The 13397-nt window shown below is 41.8% G+C and overlaps 1 pseudogene; it reads right to left on the reverse strand.

Moving 5' to 3' along the window:
• The window catches only part of LOC102815238, a 144912-nt pseudogene that overhangs the window by 41535 nt on the left and 89980 nt on the right, over positions 1–13397 (reverse strand).

The raw sequence follows: 13397 nt of genomic DNA on the forward strand, positions 1-13397 counted from the left end.
AACTCCGCAGCATTTGGCAACAACAACAGTGTCTCCCTAATTACACCTTGTTCTGGAGTCCTGGTATGGTTCTGTAAGAGAAGCACTGAACTGCTAACCTCCAGGTTTACGAGCAGTTCTAACCCACCAGCTGCTCCTGGGAAACCCTATACAGGATCACTGTGTGCTGGAATCGACTCGAGCCACTTAACAACAACACACCTTGTTCTAGGTCCACAACTCTTTATTCTTTTTGGTTTCCTCCTAGGCAATGGGGACTACTAGACATGCTTGTGCTTGTGATTGGAGCCAGCCAGTCTACCTTCAGCTCATGGGTCCCCTCACCGTAGGGGTGTGGCGATCATTCCACAAGAGCTCTGTTCTAAGTGTGGTCCACGGAGCTCTGCTTCTCCCACAGATCTCTCCTGGATTCACCAACAATCTCTTTTCCAACCATCCATCTATGTGAAGACATATTCTCTTTATACATTTCAATCAAAAGACTACATTGTGGCACATTGAACCAAGAAGCAGACGTAAAAATCCCAGTCTTTTTATAAAGCCGAGCATTATAAAGGTTTGCAAAATAAAATGTGAAACAGTACTCTTCAATACTTTTTAGGTCTTACTTATGTCAACTGGGGTTTATTATGTCATCTAAGAAGGATTCGAAATACTTTTTAAATTTTAAGGTTTTATTCTTGAGAATCATTTTGTTTAAATTTTTATTTGAGATGCAATTTATATTCAAAGCAATGCAAGCATTTAAGTATAAAATCTGATAAATTATTACAAACAGAATATCACCCCAATCAAGATGCAGAACATTTTCATAACCTTAGGACACAGGTGGGAAAATAAATAGATAACATCATTTGCAGGCCATACAAAACTATCAATGTAAAATTGTAGTCTGCTAAATTTAGTCAAACATTTAATTAACTCACCCTTAATGTGGAGTCCTGGAGTCCTGGTGTGGCGCTGTGGGTTAATGCGTCAGACTGTAAAACCGTTTGAACTGCAAGGTCGGCGGTTCAAGCTCACCAGCTGCTCCTCAGAAACCCTATACAGGGTCGCTATGGGTCGGAATCGACTTGACGGCACTTAACAACAACAACAATGTGGAGTCCTGGTGTGGCACTGTGGGCGAATGCGTCAGACTGCAAAGTCGTTTGAACTGTAAGGTTGGTGTTTCAAGCTCCCCAGCTGTGCCTTGGAAACCCTATACAGGGTTGCTATGAGTCGGAACTGACACAACGGCACTTCACAACAACAACAACTTAGAGTAGTAATTCCCAAGGTGCCTGTTGTTGAGCCCACATCACATCTCCTGGCACAGAACCTCCTAATGTTAAGCCAAGAAACTTCCATTTTTCATAAAGACCCCAAGTGATACACTATGCACCCAATGAGTTTGTTGTTGTTGTTATGTGGCATGGATTCGGTTCTGACTCATAGCGACCTTGTGCAAGGTTTTCGAGGCTGTAAATCTTTACGGGAGCAGAAAGCCTCATCTTTCTCCCACGGAACAGCTGGTAGTTTCAAACTGCTGACCCTGAGGTTTGCAGCCCGATTCGTAACCACTACACTACCAGAGTTCCTTAGGAATGAACATATTCCCCCCCCCCCCAAAAAAAAAAAACTCTCACATTTACCTAGCTTAATTCATTTCTTTCTATTTTTTGTTTGTTTGTTTGTTTCAGAGCAGCAGCCTTTCCAAAGCTTGGATGATTCAGATACACTCTAGCTTCCAGTTTTTTACTCTCACTTTCTCATTTAAGTTTCTGAAGTATTTGTATATACTTGTTGTTTTTAAGTGCTGCCCTATAGCAACTCTCTATAGGGTTTCCGAGGCTGTAAATCTTTGAAGAAACAGAAAAACCTCATCTTTCTTCCACGGGCAGTGGTTGGTGGACTTGAACTACTAACATTGTGGTTCACAGTCCAGTGCTCAGTCTAGACAGTCACTGTGTTCTGTATCTAGTTTGTTGTTGCTACGTACCACTGAGTAGTTCCAACTCATAGCAACCATGTATAGGGTTTCAGAGCAGCTGTGGGTTTGAAATGCCAACCTTGTGGTGAGCAGTCCAGTGCTTGTCCTACAGAGCTACTGTGTTCTGCAGCTCTTGTGTTGCTCTTAAGTGCCGTTGAGTAGTTCCAACTCATAGCAACTCCGGATAGGGTTTCAGAGCAGCTGAGGGTTTGAAATGCCAACCTTGTGGTGAGCAGTCCAGTGCTTACGCTACAGTACTACTCAAGGCTACCTTGTTTATACTTGTTGTTGTTAAGAGATGTCGAGTTGTTTCCAACTCACAGCGACTCTGTGTAGCATTTCCAAAGAGCAGCTGGTGAGTTTAAACAGCCAACCTTGCAGTTCAAACTGACCTTGCAGTCCAGTGCTTACTTTTCGATCTCTATTGGCTTTCATTTCTCCCAGGGAAAGGATTCTTGAGCATATTATTTATAAAGGAGTCAACGTTTTGCTACAAAAGCAAACATGCTTTGTTGTTGTTATTAGTACCATCAAGTCAGTTCCAACTCATAACAACCCTGTACAGGGTTTCCAAGGAGCGGTTGGTGAGTTTGAACCAACCTTGTGGTTCAAACCTACCTTGCAGTCCAGTGCTTTATCCCACAGTGCCACATCAGGACTCTTCAAAAACAAACAGAAGTTAAACAAAATTAAATAACAAAATCTCACCAGCAATAGGATTGTCAGGGGTGTGGTCATCAAACCCTGGTCACTACAAAACAGCAAAAGAAGTAGATGAAGTCTCAGGTTAGCCCAAGTTGGAAGAAATAATGAGGACAAATGGGAAGATCTGAGTCAATAAACATATTGCTTTTAAATGCTGCCCAAGGCTTCCCTGTTTAGCTCTGTTCTGGGATCTTCCACTCTGGCTTTAAGGGGTCTATTCCTTTGGGGAAGGACAGGGACCTGAACTCGTCTTAGACCACAGAGTTAACTGTCTCCTGAATGGACCCTGACTCTCTTGGGACCCAGGACTTGCAAAAGACTGGAGTCCTTACTGGGTTTTTTTGTTTCTTTGTTTTTTGTTTTTTGTTTTTTTGTCTTAATATTCAGGTCCTTCTGGGAGGAATCAAGGAGAACAAAACACAGCAAGCACCATGAATGTGCCAGGGTCGACAAGCTGTCTTCAAGCGCCTGGGTACAATGGTGGTAATAAAGGCCTTTGATTTGTTTTTAATTATTTATACTTTGTTCATTTTTTAAGTAGGCATCTAATTTATAATAGAAACAGAGAATTGAGAAGGAGACCATCCATTCCTCTCTCCCTGTCAGAGCGTGGTTGTTTCCTGCAGAACATTTTGGAGTGCTTCGTCTTGCAGACACTCTGTCTAACTCCGTTCCACAAAGAGCCTAATGCACTGCTTGTGCTTAATCAACGTGCAGAGCAGCGATAGCAGCAACAGTATTAATAGCACAAATGAGCAGAATCCCAGTGACAGAATTGGACCACTTACTTGGGAAGACAACCTCACATTCGTATTGACTTGGTCTGGGAAAATATTTCCAGAGACCCTTTCTAAAGTTCCCCTTGCTCACCATTATGCCATTACTAATAGTTAGGGCTTTTGGCTGTTGTTGATGGAGAGGTGGGGATGCCTTTGTTTCTAAGTGCTCCTGGAAAGTGCTGACTTAACAACGCTGGAGCCAGAAGGTTTTATCTATCCCCAGAAGAGGCAAAACCTAAGCAGTGGTAGCAAGAGCTTTCCACAGTGGCCTGCAAACACATTTCAAACTTGCTTTGTAAAGTTTAATTCTTGACTTTTAGTCTGAGGGACTGGAGATTGGGCTAAATAAGTGCAAACTTTTTGTGAACCAAATAGTCAAAATATTACTTTGATTATCAGTGCCTCATTTAATTATTCTTAGCAACTTTTTCCTGGTTTGACACTGTAGCAGAAGCACTGGACCACTAAGCACTAGGTTGGTGGTTCAAACCCACCAGCTGCTCCTTGGAAACTGGATATAGGATCACTATGAGTCAGAACAAGGAGTTCTGGTAGCAGTAGCATAGTGGTTATGAGTCAGGCTACCAACCTCAAGGTCAGCAGTTTGAAATTCCCAGTGGTTCTGCAAGATGAGGCTTTCTGCTCCCATAAAGATGTATAGCCTCAGAGACCCTATACAGGGTCTCTGAGTCAGAACCAACTCCATGGCACACAACCACCACCACCACCACCATGAGTCAGAACTGACTCAATGGCACTTAGCAACAACAAAAAGAAATGCTATGGGAGCGTTGGTGGTACAATGTTAGAATTTCCAACTCCCACGCAGGTATGGCACTGTAGGATCAGCACTGGACTGTGAACCACAAGGTCGACAGTCAAACTCACCAGCAACTCCTCAGAAACCCTACACTGGATCACTATAAATCAAATGGCACTTCACAACAACAACATGCAGGAAACTTGGGTCCAATTCCTGGTCAATGTACCTCATGAGCAGACACCACCCATTGGTCAGTGGAGACTGTGTGTTGAGTCCTGAGATGGCACTGTGGGTGAATGCATTGGATTGCAAGAGCAGTTTGAACTGAAAGGTCAACAGTTCAAGCTTATCAGCCACTCCTTGTAACTGATGCAACAGTACTTAACAACAACAAATGATGATCAACAGGTTTCAGTGGAGCTCCCAAACTAAAAGTGACTTGGAAGAAAAGGTTGGTAAACTACTGCAAAAATCAGCCAATGAGAACGCTGCAGATCACACTGCTCCAATCATTCTTCATGAGGATGTCACAGGACCTGGCAGCATGTCACTAGATAGCTCTTCATTCTGTTGAGCATGAGGTCACCATGAGTCGGGAGCAACTTGAACAACAGTAACTCTTTAATGATGGCTCCCAAATACTCCCTTTATTTTTTAAAAGACCATCAAGTTAAGGTTTGGCATTTTTAACTTCTTAAATCAGAGCTTAAATGTCTGAATATGGATTGTGGAGGTATCTTTTGTAGTAGATAAAACAAAAATAATTTATACAATATTCTGTGAGACCTAGCCATCTTCACTTCTCACCTGTAGCTACCGAGCCTATTCAAGGTTTACTTACCAAGAATTCTCTGAGACAAAGAGCAACTGAAGATAATAGGAATTGTAGCTTACCATGTTGAATTCCCTTGGAAATTGCCTTTTCAAAAATTCTGATTCGTCCATTTTTTTTCTAACGTCTTCACAACTTGAAACAAGCTTCCTACTAGAAATAATAGTATTAAATTAAAAGTATAAACAATTATTAGAAATATATAGTCTTGAAAACCATTAAATTTGGTTCTTAAACAGGTTTATTACTTTTCTGCATACTTGCATAAAAATTTGTCTTCTACCAATTTGACATAAAATAGCCAGGATCAGATTTATTCATTTGATCAATGCCATTATTCTATACTGTCAAGTATTCAGAATATTATCTGGGTAGAAGGTAGAGTTCTACAAAAAGCCAGCTATCCCCTTCTCCCCCGCCCCCACTAACTCACCAATGTTGAGCAATTATTTTGTTTGTTGAAAATTAAACTTAGTCTTATATCAAAGGTTCTGCTGCACCTATAGTGATTTAGAATTCAAGTGTGGCTAATTTATAAAACAACCACATATCACTGCTCACAGCAGGAACCAGGTACTTAATACAAACTTCACTCCGCGCACAGTTTCTTTTCTTGAGCATTTTGTTTTCAGAGAACTTTCTAGCTAATACGTAGGGATGTTTTCTTTCTTCCAGGCTCAGAAAGCTCAGTGACAGGAACCTGATATCACAACATGGTGACTTCCTGTTAGGACAGGAGCACAAAGGTGGCCAGAACACACGGCCTGCATTTTGGTTAACTGAGAGCATTCTTAGGACTGATGGGGTTGCAGTTCATGAGCACTCGAGGTCACTCATCCACTAAATCTACAAGTATAGCAAGCCACGCCCAGAGAACACAGATTTGAGAACCAATTACCAAAAGAGAGAAAGAGCACATACAAAATCATCTGGTTGAGGGCATTTGTCTCATGAATCAAAGAGGAGCTCTGCATTTGAAAGGAACAAGTTGTACTCAAGTGAGGAAAGGAAAAGGGAACTGGGAACTTTTCAAAATCCTTTCATCCTATCACTTTTCATTTTGCTACCAGAGAAACTGAGAGAAAGATGGAAGGGTCTTGAGAGGAGGGAGTGATGGGAGGGTTGGAATGTGACTAAGTGACTTCGGTATTGACAAGCAGCTCTGCAGTTTTCAGCAGGTTAGATTTTCAAGCTAAGAATCCCTAATGGTACTGTAGGATACTCACTGGACTGTAAACTGCAAGGTTGGCTGTTCAAACCCACCAGCTGCTCCACTGGAGAAAGATGAGGCTTTCTGCTCCCATAAAGATTTATGGCCTCAGAAAATCTATGTAGTGTCACTATGAGTCAGACTCAGTTCGATAGCAGTGAGTTTGGGATTGTTTATCTAGGAGTGAGCAGTATGATGCTGCCATTGTTGGTGGTGGTGGTAGCAGTGTTAGGTGCCATCCTGTTGATATTTGACTCATAAGTACCCCTTATGACAGAGTACAACAAGCGGGTAAGGTTCTCTAGTCTATAACCTTTATGAAGAAGGCTCTCTGGTGATGCAGTGGTTGAAGTACTTGGCTTCTAATCAGGAGGTTTTCTGGGATAAAGATGTGGTAGTCTGTGCTCATTAAGATTACAGCCTTGGAAACCCCATGGGGCACTTCTACTTTGTCCTAGAGGGTCAATGAGTCCGAGCTGACTTGACATAGGCTTGGTTGTAGAATCTGTATGGAGGCAGATCACCAGGTCCTTCTTCTGCCAGAACTGCTGAGTAGGTTCCAATTGGCAACCTTTTAGCTAGTAATCAGATGCTTAACTGCTATGCCACCAGGAATACTTAAGTTCACTAGGAATAAGGAAGACAATCGGTGACGGTGTTTGGGTAACTAAAAAAGGACACATTTATGTGCCATAATCATCATTATGATTCCTTTTTCTTCCTCATTGTAATTTTTTATTCTTTGTCTCAGAGGTTTTTTTCCTATGCAAAGTCCTGTGTCTTCCTTGATAAATTTTCCTTTCTTTCCTCAATTACCACCTACAGTGCTGTGAATTATTCTAGACATCTTCTTTGCAATTTCCACCAAATGACTGGGTATTGTTGTTGTTAAATATCATGGAGTCGGTTCTGACTCGTAGCAACACTATATAGGGTTTCTGAGGAGCAGCTGGTGGGTTTGAACCACCAACCTTAGCAGTCCAGTACTCATCCTACAGTGCCACACCAGGACTCGAATGACTAGGTGCTATTGTTGTTATTAAGTATCATCAAGTTGATTCCAACTCACAGTGATCTTGTAGAGGATTTCCGAGGAGTGGCTGGTGAGCTTGAACCACCGATCTTGCAGTTCAAACCAACTCTGCAGTCCAGCACGTTAACCGACAGTTTCAAAAGCATATGTGAGGTAGTGTGGATTCAAGATCCCTGTGCTGAACCTCCTGAAACCAGGAGACAAAGAGTTGTGGCACCAGAGTGAGAAACGATGGCAGAGGAGCAGCAATAGCAGGTGATGGGGAGGAGATGGTGCAGTGGGCTCCTGGTCCATGGAGCTAGAAAGCTGAGCACCTTCAGGCCAAGCTAACTGTAGAAGGGGGGCACCTCTGAGGACATTTACTGGCATGGCTAAAATAAAAGGTTTGTAACACTTGCCTGAGCAGAGCATATTCCAAGAGTTCATGTAGCTAAGATGTTGGGCCAGAAAGATGATTGTCTGTGAAGAGGCTATCCTGATCAAACAACTGTACCTTACATATTTCTCATCTGAATTGTGACTTATTACTTCCCTAATAAACCTCCTAACTGTGAGTATTACCTGTGAGTGGCCAGTGCAATGAATTATAGAACCCAGCAGAGAAGAAAAACGTGTCATAGGAAGAAGGGTTGGTGTTAGAATTGATAAAGGTCAGACGATGGATGTCTGGCCCCATTACATAGAAATCAGTCTTAGTGACGGATGCTGATGATCTTGATTCTCTCCATTGTGAAGTTGAGGTCGAACACCACCTCCACACCACCTTTAGTATTGGCATCAGGAACAGGATTCACTGCAATGGCTCTAGATTTATGGAAGCATGGAATTTTGTAACAGAAAGTAGGAAGGGAGGTGGGAAGTAAAAGTTCTGCTTCTGAGATTGTTACTTCGGTACCTGTAATGACTGAAAGAAAAGTGGGAGATATTATGCTGCTGCTGAGAGGAAGAAAGTCAAGTCAGTTAAACAAGATAGTGATAAGGGGCCAGGGTCTACTGGATTAAACTCCCAGAGGCCCCAGGTTTTATGCATATGAATAAGAAGATAGGCAAGGTGTGCAAAAAAGAGAATATGATACTGGAAAGTTTGTTGTTGTTGTTATTTTAATGTTATTTGTTTATTTTGAACTGATATAAATCACTGCCATATCATAGCTTTCCCTAAACTTCATTTGAGATTGCAGGTACTCAAGTTCCAACCAGAACAGAAGATTCTTCAGATCAGGTAATATGTTTGTCTCTCAGAGTACTGGTTTAATAGAAATGGACAATTTATAAATGGGCTATATAAATCAGGGAGATATAAAAGCCTAAAGTAGCTGGCGTACTCGCTTTCTTGTGTATACTTATTTGTGGTGGTGGTGGTGTGCCGTGGAGTCAGTTCTGACTCATAACAACCCTGCACAGGGTTCCCGAGATTGTAAATCTTTACAGAAGCAGAAAGCCTCATCATTCTCCTGTGGAACAGCTGGTAGCTTCAAACTGCTGTTCCTGAGGTTCGCAGACCGATTTGTAACCACTACATTACCAGAGACAGTGGAGAGTTATCCTTCAGTTATGAAAGGGATTGCAGTGCACTGAACTATACAATGTCTCTTCTAGCCATGTTTTTGTGACTCCCACCAAACAATTTTTCCTGATGGATCTGGGTAAGAGAAGGTAGGCGAAGATGCTAATAGGGTTATATTGTTCAATTATGAGTAATTGTTAACAGGGTTCATTGTGATTGCAAAAACGTGGAAATTTAATGAGGGGTTTGATCAATTTTGCCATCCTACTAGTTATGCAAAGGAGCCTGAGTAATGTTATAAGCTGGGCTGCTAACCACAAGGTCAGCAGTTTGAATTTACCAGCCACTCCACCACTAAAAGATGAGGCTTTCTGTTCCCATAAAGATTTACAACCTCAGAAACCCCACAGAAGACTGTTATTATTCAGAACCAACTCCATGGTTCACAACCACCACCACCAGGTATGAAATGATCCATTTTGTTGATGTGAATTGTCAGTGCACTCCTTTGCTTGACTTACCATCTGACCTCTTTTTGGGATTTGAACTAGCAGGCTGACCTGGTTCACCAGCTTCCACAGACAGCCTTGTGAAACAAAAGCCCAGTGATGCGTGAGTGAGGAGAATCCTCCAGACTAACATCTAAACTTTAGATTTGGGACTTGCCAGATTCTACAACTGTGTCCTGATAGAATTCTGCAAAATCAATGATTTGTTCATTACAAATACATTCTTTAGACAGCATAAGAGATGACTATACACATGGACCTCACCAGATGGAATACATAGAAATCAAATTGACTACATCTGCCAAAAGAGATGATGGAAAAGCTCCATATCATCAGTCAAAACAAGGCCAGGGGCAGATTGTGGAACAGACCATCAATTACTCATATGCAAATTGAAACTGAAGCTGAAGAAAATGAAAACAAGTCCACGAGAGCCAAAATATGACCTGGAATGTATCCTACCTGAATTTAGGGATTATCTGAAGAACAGATTTGATGCATTAAACACCAAAGACTGAAGACCAGAAGAGTTATAGGATGACATCAAGAACATCAATCAGGAAGAGAGCAAAAAATCATTAAGAAGACAAGAAAGAAGGAAAAGGTCAACATGGATATCAGAAGAGACACTGAAACTTGCTCTCCAGCGTAGAGATGCTAAGGCAAATGGAAGAATTAAGGAGGCCCAAGAGCTGAACAGAAAATTTCAAAGATCAGCTCGAGAAGATAAAGCCAAATATTACACAAAATGTGCAAAGATCTTGAATCAGAAAACCAAAACGAACATGCTCAGCATTTCTCAAGCTGGGGGAACTGAAGAAAAAAATCAAGCCTCGACTTTCATTATTGAAAGTTTCTCTGGGCAAATTATTGAATGATGCAGAAAGCATCAAGAGAAGATGGAAGGAATACACAAAGACACTGTACCACAAGGAAATGGTTAATGTTCAACTGTTACAAGAGGTAGCATATGATCAAGAGCCAATGATACTAAAGGAGGCAGTCCAAGGTGCATTGAAGTAATTGGCAAAGAGCAAGGCATCAGGAATTGGTGGAAGAAAAGTTGAAATCTTTCAGGAAAGTGAGGCGGCACAGGAGGCACTTACTCATCTCTGCCAAGAAATTTGGAAGTCAATTATCTGGCCGACTGATTGGAAGAGATCCGTATTTGTGCCCATTCCAAAGAGAGGTGACCCAACAGAATGCAGAAATCATTGGACAATCTCTTTGATATCCCATGCAAGTAAAGTTTTACTAAAAGTAATACAGAAACAGCTGCAAGCATACATTGACAGATAACTTCCAGAGATTCAAGCTGGATTCCGAAGAGGCCATGCAATGATGGATATTATTACTGATGTCCGATGGATCGTGGCTGAAAGCAGAGAATATCAGAAAGATGTTTACCTGTGCTATATTGACTATGCAAAGGCTTTCAATTGTGTGGATCATGACAAGTGATGGACATTGTAAAGTATGAGTATTCCTGAACACTTAATTGTGTTCATGAGGAATCTGTACATGGACCAAGTGGCAGTTGTTCAAACAGAACATGGGAACACTGAATGGTTTAAAATTTAAAAAGTTGTGCGACACGGTTCTATTCTTTCACCATATTTTATTCATACTGCATTCACATTATTCAAACTGTATGCTGAGCAAAAAATCTGAGAAGCTGGGTTATATGAAGAAAACTTGGCATTAATAACCTGCAATATGCAGATCATACAACCTTTCTTGCTTAAAGTGAAGAGGACTTAAAATATTTACTGATGAAGATCAAAGAGCACAGCTTAGGTATGGATTATATCTCATGTCAAGAAAACAAAAATCCTCAACACTGGACCAATGAACAACATTCTTATCAATGGAGAAAAGATTGAAGTTGTCAAGGACTTCATTCTTTTCAGATCAACAATCAACATTCATTCATGGAAGCAGCAGTCAAGAACTCAAACGACGTATTGCATTAGGCAAATCTGCTGCATAAGACCTTGTTAAAGTGTTGAAGAGCAAAGATGTCAGCTTCAGGACTAAGGTGAGCCTGATCCAAGCCATGGTATTTTCAATAACCTCATATGCATCCAAAAACTGGACAGTGAATAAGGAAGACAGTAGAAAACTTGATGTTTTTGAGTTACAATGTTGGAGGAGATAATTGAAGGTGCCAAGGGCTGCCAAAAGAACCAATAGATTCATTTTGGAAGAAGTGCAGCCAGAGTGCTCCTTGGAAGCCAAGATGGCCAAACTTCATCTCTCATACTTCGGACATATTGTCAGGAGGGACCAGTCACTGGAGAAGGATATCATTTTGGTAAGGTGGAGGGTCAGAGAAAGAGAGGAAGACCCCCAATGAGATGGATTGGCCAAGTGGCAGCATCGATGGACTCAAGCGTGGCAACAGTAGTGAGACTGGCTGGCCCAGGATTGGGCAGTGTTTCATTCTGCTGTGCATGGGGTCGCTATGAGTAAGTACCGACTCAATGGCACCTAACAACAACAACAACAACTGTGTCAGCCATGTCTTTGATGGCCAGTGAATTCTGTAGTGGATTGCAGAACCCTGGCATGTGGGGAAGTAACCAAGGGAAAGAGTAGGGTTGATCTCAGGGTTAGAGAGAAACAGGTGTGGTACAGTTCAAGTCCAGCAGGCACTCCTCTAAAATCCTATATGGGGTCACTAGGAATTGGAACCAACTCAACAGCACTTAACAACAACAGCTTAGCATTTTAGATATTTGGGATATTTTTAACATTCACCTGTTAGGAACAGCCTTGTGCTGATTCTTCTAAAAAAAATGTATCAGTGCCGAGACAGTAGCTAAGAAAGCCAGGGAGGGGGTTGCCTGCAGTGCAGAGAATTTTTTAATACGGCACTTCTAGTCATCATCTTTGTAACTCTCACCAAATGACTGGGGGTGTTGTTGAAGTTCCCTTTAGTCAGTTCCAACTCCTAGCGAACCTGTACAAGGTTTCTGAGGAGTGACTGGTAAATTTTAACTACCAACCTTGCGGTCCAGTGTGGGTTCACAGAACTCTCTGTGTGGCCATAGCAACAAATTCTCAAACTCAGTAGAGAAGTAGTTGAGTGCTGTGGGGGTGGGGTGGGATGATTGTTGTCAGAATTGGTGAAAAGATTGGAGGGGGAGGTGTGTCTGACCTCTGCCTCACATGAATCAGGCTTGGACTATTAGTTTGTATTTGTCAAAGTTCAGATAATGCCTCTCCCACATCATTTGTACGGTATCTGGATTACACTTTCACACTGATTCCCTCACCCATCTGGTGCCAGATTCATGACTGCCCACATCAGAAACAGTTCCAAAACACAATCCCATTTTATTAACTTGCTAAAAAAAACAACCATCTTGCCATATTCACATTTGCTTGTACATACAAGTCTGGACCCTAGCATTTCAATTAAAGAATGAGGAAGAGCAGAGGAGTAAGAGAAAGTAATGAAGTAAAAGCTAGCTTCTGTAGGACTATACCCTGGATATAAGGAGCTCTGGTAGCGTAGTGGTTACGAATTGGGCTGCTAACCTCAGAGACAGCAGTTGGAAACTACCAGCTCAAGAGAAACAACTACTGCTTAGGAAAAAGATGAGGCATTCTGCTCCCGTAAAGATTTCAGCCTCAGAAACCCTGTACAGGGTCACCATGAGTCGGAACCGCATGTAATCACAGCATGTAACCACCACCACCCTGAATATAATGCCACTTGAAGGGATGTATTGATGCATTATGAAGAATAATCCACAAAAATGTACCTGGGTTCTGATTGAACTGAACCAAGAAACAAAAAATATGGAAGCACCCAAAAATCTCAATGAGGAGACAATTTCTTGCAGATGATGGTGACAGAATGCTGTAGCTCTACCCATCTGTTCTCATTACCTCTCTGTTCCAGATAAAAATCCCCACAAAATGAAGTATAGCCAGGTTTGGTCAAGGGATGGGACTAGGACATGAGACACAGAACACCATGACTTACAGTTCTACCAGGACAAAAAAGAATGGGTGAAGGAGTGTCATTCCATAAGGAAACTAAAGTATGATACCTGTGTGTGTGTGTAGGGTGGGGGGG

This window comes from Chrysochloris asiatica, unplaced genomic scaffold, assembly GCF_000296735.1.
Source record: "Chrysochloris asiatica unplaced genomic scaffold, ChrAsi1.0 scaffold00005, whole genome shotgun sequence".
NCBI lineage: Eukaryota > Metazoa > Chordata > Mammalia > Afrosoricida > Chrysochloridae > Chrysochloris > Chrysochloris asiatica.